This window comes from Octodon degus, unplaced genomic scaffold (genome assembly GCF_000260255.1).
Source record: "Octodon degus isolate 3935 unplaced genomic scaffold, OctDeg1.0 scaffold00187, whole genome shotgun sequence".
Classification (NCBI taxonomy): domain Eukaryota; kingdom Metazoa; phylum Chordata; class Mammalia; order Rodentia; family Octodontidae; genus Octodon; species Octodon degus.
The window spans coordinates 642494-649904 of NW_004524763.1; the positions used below are offsets into that span (position 1 = coordinate 642494).

The following is a 7411-nucleotide window of genomic DNA, read 5'->3' on the forward strand; positions in this document are numbered from 1 at the left end:
CCTACTAATAAATTTAAAACTGCATACAATCTAAAAAAAAACATATAGGAACTTCTATAACTTGTTAAAAGTAGAACCAAACCATAATAGTAGTTATTTTGGCTATTTATTTATTTATGTTTGGACTTCAGAAATGTTTTATTGAGGACAAAACAAAAAATGGCTAAAAATGCCACACGAAGTCAATGGAGACTAAGGAAACCAATATAAAAGTGTAGGCAGCTCAATGATGAACTAAAGACATTTCAAAATTGCTGTTTATATCTACAGCAATTTTAAAAGTGATGCTCTACCCAAAAAGCATTTACATAGTATTGAAAATAAATACTGAAATAATGTGGATTAAAAGAGCTAAGTTATCTATGCAAAATCTGTACAGCAGAGAGCTGTTTTCAGCAGGCATGCCTATTTACAGGTGCCTCTTACTTTTCTAGCATATTCTGTTTTAAAAGAACGGTTAACTCATCTTCTTGTAGAGTTAGTCGGCAACCCCAGTGCTCCCATAGGGACTCCAGGCAGACCTACTTCCACCAAAGAACAATTTACACTGCCCTGTGAACACACATACACATCCCCTGCCTGGCCAACTCCTTGAGTGAAGGGAATATGGCTCATTCAAGTTTATATCTACGGTGGCGATTAGTAGGCACTCGATGTTAAAATGCATGAGTGCTGAAATAAAATTATTTCATCTCACTATTTACATGTCAAAGATTACCACTTCTACCCATCACAAAATAAAAACAACAAACTGCTACCTAATGTACTATGGTTTCACAATTTAGTGCTTTGGGGACTTTTTGTTTATTTGGGGAGTTTTTTTGTTTGCTTGTTTTTTGCTGTTTTTTTGTTTTGTTTTGTTTTGTTTTGGGTTTTTGTTTTGTTTTGTTTTGTTTTGTTTTTGTTTTCTGTATTTTGTGCAAAGTCTCACTACGCAGTTCGGAATTGTAGTGATCCTCCAGCTCTGGGACTACAGGGGTGCGCCACCATGCCCAGACTTGGTTGCCAGCTCAGTGCACCTGGGTGGCGGGGACAGTGCTACAAGTGGTGCCAGGAATCCAGCCTGTCCCCTGAACTTGCCTAAACAGATGCTTAGTCCTCTGAGCTATCTCACTAGCCCTTCTTTTGGGACACTTTATTGTAAATAAATACCAGACATTTACTAATTTTTGGAGTAACTGCACAAATTTAGCATTCTCCTTGGAATGGAAAACTTGCTTGAAAGTTATTTCATTCCTTTCCTCCTTATTAAAAGTACATTTTGTAGGGCCAGCTGCTTCTCTCAGAAGGACCACTTAGTTTTGGACTGAACATTCTGGTTGAACGGCATCATCATAAAGTTCTTCTGTTTTTTCCTTCTCTTTGTTTGTGGAACTGGAAAATGGATTCATTTTGGCTTTCTTCCTCAAAAACTCCTTTCCGTCTGCCTTTCCAGCCATTGCAGTTGCTAGTCATGTCTCCTTGCCAGACTTAGGCTTTTAATGGAGGTGCTCAATGTCCCGAAGAGAAGGTAGTTCATCACTGCATTTCATTGTATTTCTTCCTTTGGGCTTTCCCTGGGTGGCTGAGAGCTCTTTCCTCATTTGGGTCATACAGATTTTCAGATCTCTTGCTGTTCTTCATTAGAAAAGTGGTGTACATCCACCAATCACCATCAGTCTCCTCCTCTTCACTGAGACTGGTACTTTCCCACCCATCTTCATCATTTTCTTTTTTTTTTCAAAGTTTTATTGATAAACAGATAGCAATGAGACAGTTTCAAATCAAATCGGAAGTACAGTTTCAACAAATAATACACTGCATATATTCTTCTTAGTGGTTAATTGCTGTACAACATGTGGACTTGTGATCCTATTTACAAACACCATTAGAACAAATCATTCTATTCATTAAGAGAATGCAACTATATATCTATCCCAACCATTTTGAATACACAGATACAAAATGGACATTCATAGGCATACCCCATTTTTTCTAAGTTCCGTTATTGAATATTATAGGTGTGTAAACTCACAAAATATTCTAAAAGAGTCCAGTGGTCCATAATAGCATTGGGTCTTCTGTTTAACTGGCAATGTCAGAAATTATTGACCTGAGTCCCCCACAGCTCAACTTAACAGCATGGCTTTATTTCCTATATTTCGTCTTCATACTTTTCTACGGGATGGTTAAGACCAAGGTAAAGCAGGACCTATGCAACAAGAGTTGTAGCTTTTTGGTCTGAGAAGGTCAGTGAAATGCCCTCAGGATTTATCCTGCGATCCTGTACCTCAGATTGTAGAACCTTTGTCAGTGCAGTGATGTGCATGAGTCACGGCCATTGCTTGGCCAATGTGCTCTCTGTGAAAGCCTGAGAGAGTGTCTTCTCCCCATGTGACTCTCCTTAGGCACACTCTATGTCATCGATCACTTTCCTCTTTGGCCCCATAATCTTCTTGATCAGAAAATTTGGGACACTACCGAGGTACATGACGTTACAGTACAAGTTCTCATATGTCCTGAGTCTTAATTGACCTTAGAAGACTAGGGCCAAAATGTTGGCTTTCCTTGTAGCCCTCCTTTTTCTCTAATTTTGGTCTGCAAACTTAGGTTGTTAACCATCCAGAAGACAAGCTTATTGTTATTATCAAACGATTTAGGCTATCAAGCTTAACCTCACTATCTCAATGCGTTTCAAACATCTTAGGCATAATAAGGAACAGGTATTTTTCCTCAAGTATTGATATGTTGAACTTTAAGTCCCTACATAATATGATAAAAAACATTTTAAAATTAGATTATATTTTAAAAATAGGATAAAGAATTCTATGCTTCTCATGTCTGCATATAAGTCCAAAAATCTCACCATATACAACCTTGAAGCAGGACAGTCCCACAATATTCCTTTTCCTGTCTCTTGCTTTCATTCACCATCCCCTTCTTCTTGAACATCCACCTACCCGAGAGACATCTTAGCAGTAACTGGCATGTCATGACAAGCCGCCCATATTCAGAATACCACAATGACAGGCACTACCAACATGAAACCACTATTACAAATTACCATCTTCAGTGCAGTAGCTTAGTTCACAGGTATCAGTATATATAGTTAGTCAGGGTGAGAATCTTTCCAATTAACTGCTAGATTAAAGAATCTTCTGAATATTCTCCGGATCATTGCCTTGCTCATCTTTTACATATAACTGCATGGCTTAACATTGTCATGTTTCCTAGCTCATCACCTTTCCCTCTCTTGATTAGTTAGTCCTTGAGATCCTGCTTTCCCATCTTCATCATTTTCAACACCCTCTTCTTTCTCAGTTTTTAGAACCTCTGCTTCTGGTGTGTAATCTTTAGATTCTAATTCACCATATTCTTGTGCTCTTGCTTCTACAGAATCTTCTGTAGGTTTAGCCCATAATTTTTTCTGTAACATCTGAGGATTCAGGGTCTGGAAGAGCTGGATCAAAGTTCTAGCAGACATCATTACACTCGTATCTTTGTGCATCTTATACTAAGATAGATCTTGGAGAAGTTTCTCAGTCATGGCTAAAGGACATTGAGCCATTGTTTGTTTTATAGCATTGATGTCTACAGTCATGAGTTCCCCAGAGATCTTGTCAGTCAAAAAATTATTAGCCACAGTCATGAGCAATGACTGAATGATCTCCAGAGATAAAAGGTGGTGAGAGCCTGGAGCAGAAAACAGAAGGATCTTTGTTACATCTCTCTGTTGGGTCTGCAGAAATCTTTGGAGAAAAGGGTAGAAATTAAAGAGAAAAATCTCACAGATTCCCACCAATCTGGAGGTGAGATTTATAAGCATCATCTTCACTTCAAAAGTCTCCTTAGAGTTCTCTAGCTGCTTGAGTGGTTTTTCTGCAAAATCTTGGGGATCATGTATTAAGTGAATAGCTGAAAAGTTAAATACTTCAGGCTTTTTCTTCTTTTGTTTCTTGAGTGCTTTCATTGCCTTTTCCAACTTCTTTTTGAAGCTCTTCTAACCTGTGGCATATTGCATGAGCAGGTCTCTTGCTGTGGGTCCTTCATCCTCAGATTCAGCATCATTATCTTTTTTTCTCATCTTCCTCTTTCCCAAGAAAAAATGTCAGAGTGGTAATCAATATCTTGATGACCTTGAATAAGCAGGTAGTCATGACAACATTGACAGTTTGGGCACCATTGCAGATGTTCCTTCTGTAGTGCTCAATCATCACGTTCAAAAACATCTTGGCTGCAATTGCATTGCTGTCTCTCAGCATGATGCACATGGAATTCTGTATGTATACTTCATTGTTCTTTTTATTTTTCATTGTTCTTATGTTTTGCATTTATATTCTTAGTATCAGTCACTGTATGAGAGTATAATGTTTTCCACAGAAGTTTATCATGGTAATGCAGCAGTTCAAAGAACAGCTCCAGCAGACTTGATGGACTGATGACATTCTTATTTCTCAGTAAGATCAAAGCTTTAACATGTCACTGGAAAATCTGGATCTGAGACAGTTGATTGTAGGAAAGAAGATCTTTGAGCTCTTGAGGAAAGGTAGTCAGAAAGTCTGGAGGACAGTGACCAATCTGAGTCATTAACATTATCAGCTCTGCCAGTTCTATGCTGGATTTATTTGGTTGTAAATTGAAAATCTCCACATTGGATTGACAGTGATTATACTGCTGGAGAAACTCCTCAACAGAGGCTGGCAGGTCCCACTTGATCAGATTCTGTAACTGTGGCAGGTTGCCAGGCAGCTTGTTGTTGTTTCTGTGGACATGTTGGCTTCAGACTGGCTCCTTGCAGAGTGGTACTAGAAAAGGTTGCACCATGCTGCAGTTCCTGAGCTTACCCCTGTGTGTGGCAATTTAATATACAAAAAGAAAAATTGAATCACAGCCTTTAAGTTGTAAAGTGAAAATTCTCAATTTAAGTTTTAAAAAATACCTGAGGTTATTAAGATTGAACAATGTTCTATTCATGAAAAATTTCCAAGGTTAAAATGCTTACCCGTATGATAAGACATTTTGAAAGTAATACTAATAGGTTTTTCTCTCCCTTAATAAAAATTCTGCTAGGTTATCATGGCGGGAAGCCAATATGGCACAGGCCACTGAAGGTATGCTCCTCCTTCCGCCTCCTTAGTCAAATTACAAATTCCTACTTCCTTCTCACAATATCCTGTTTTCTTGCTCCTGCCTCCTGTCCAATCACTGTCTGCCATGTCACAGAGACTTTTCCCAAATCCTAGCTCTATCCTGGCCCTATATACCTTTGTCTTCCTCCCAACCTTGACCCCCACCATCCCCTGAAAGCTCCACATCTCTCCTCTCCTTTCTGTAGTTCTCTGCACTCCTGAAATAAAGACTTTTTTTTATTTTTTTTATTTTACTTTCTTTTTCTCTATACACCGATTAAGGCTAACTGATACTACATTGATATAATTTTTATTTAGGTATATTACCATAACTATTGCATTGTAGTAATATTGTTAATCACATAATGTTCCTGATTTACAAATTAAACTTGACCGTAGGTATATATAAAAGGGATAATCATAGAGTACATCTAAATTCTGGAAAGCTGTATTTTCAGATATCCACTGGAGTCTTAAAAATAAATAAAATTTGCTATTATATAAGAATTATAGAAAATGAGAAAATCAACAAAGTATTGATCCTACTTTATTCTGAATAAATAGATGACTATAAGAGGAGTTGGTAAACTTGCAAAATATTAAAATTAACCCCCAAAATGTAATAGTATTTTTCCAAGTTGGAAAAATGCAACTATAAAGTATGTGCATTATCTAAGAATTAACTTAATAACAAATGTGTACAACTTCTATTGCAGTAAACATGTATATTCAAATATATAAGAGATATAGGGCCAGGGAGATAGCTTAGTAGAATAAGTGTTTGCCTGACAAGCACAAGGTCCTCAGTTCAATCCATGGTACCACCAAAAATAAATAAATAAATAAATAAATAAATAAATAAATCTACATATACACATATTTACAAATACATCAATAAATTGAATGTATTCCAAATCAAATTCAAACTATATTTATAAAGCTCAATGAATTTACTCTAGAAATTATGCAAAAGAAAAATGATCTAACAGATATTAAAGTTGACTTTTAAAAATGGTAAAGCAAAGAGAGCCCCTGTATTAGAACACATGGTCTGTTGACAAAACTAATAATTAATGCTTAGGCTTAATGAGTCAATGATAATACAATTAATAAAAAAGGAGATTACATTTTATAGGTATTGTGTTGAACTCTATTTTTGTATAGTAACTTTCTTCAACATTAATAATTTGAAGACATAATCATGTGTTTTCTCACAACATCTAAATATCACAATTCAGTTTCCTTTAATCAAAGTCTCCCAAAATGCTTCAAGTAAGGTAGCAACCAAAGATGAAAGGAGAGGACCTACTACTACATTCACACATATGGTCCTTAGAAACTTCAGCAAAGCTTCTCCAAGGTCACTTATATGGCTGCTGACACTCTCAGGCCTTCACTGATTATTAGCTAGAGACTACTGGTCCTTGTCACACAGACCTTTCCATTGGACAGCTTTCAACATGGCACTTTGCCTCTTCTAGAGTGAAAAGTGACACAAAGTAAACAAGACAGTCATGATCTTATTCTAATCTTACAAGTGACAGTAGGGGAGATGGCTCAGTAGAATAAGTGCTTGTCTGTCAAGCACAGGGGCCTGAGTTCAACCCCCAGTTCCAACAAAACAAAAGAAACAAGTGACAGCCAATGACTTTTGCCTCATTCTGTTGGTTAGGAATCAGATACTAGGTGTAGCCCACAATGAATTGGAGGGAATTACACGAACGTGTAATCTCCATGTAGTGGGACCATTGAGCCTATTTTATAGGATGCTTACTGCAGATAGTGGTGCAAGCTTGGCTAAGTACATATTTTATACTGCATTAAAGGATAACTCAATGCCTAAAAAATTACTTTGAAGTAATATATAAGAAATCACTCAAATACATGGGAATTTCCTCTTAATGTTTCACAGCTGTCATTCCTGAATTTTATTTATAGCATTTTCAAAATATTTTATATTAGAGCCAGCAAGATACCTTAACAAAGTGCCTGCCTAGCCTTTCAAAGTCAGTGAAGACTCAGAACATAGGAGAACCTGTACTGTAACATTATATAACTCAGTTGTGTCCCAAATTTTCTGATCAAGGAGATTATGGGGCCACAGAAGAATGTGATTGCTGGTGTAGAGTGTGCCTACAGAGAATCACACGGAGAGAAAACATTCTCAGGTTTTCACAAAGAGCAAATTGGTCAAGCAATGGCCATGACTCATCCACATGGCTGACATTCACAAAGGATCTACAAACTGCGGTACAGGGTTTCAGGTTAAATATATATATAAAATAAAATATATATATATATAT

General features: G+C 36.9%; 1 pseudogene; it reads right to left on the reverse strand.

The window, feature by feature from the left end:
- Positions 1–1600: 1600 nt before the first annotated feature.
- The window catches only part of LOC101582809, a 6377-nt pseudogene continuing 566 nt past the window's right edge, over positions 1601–7411 (reverse strand).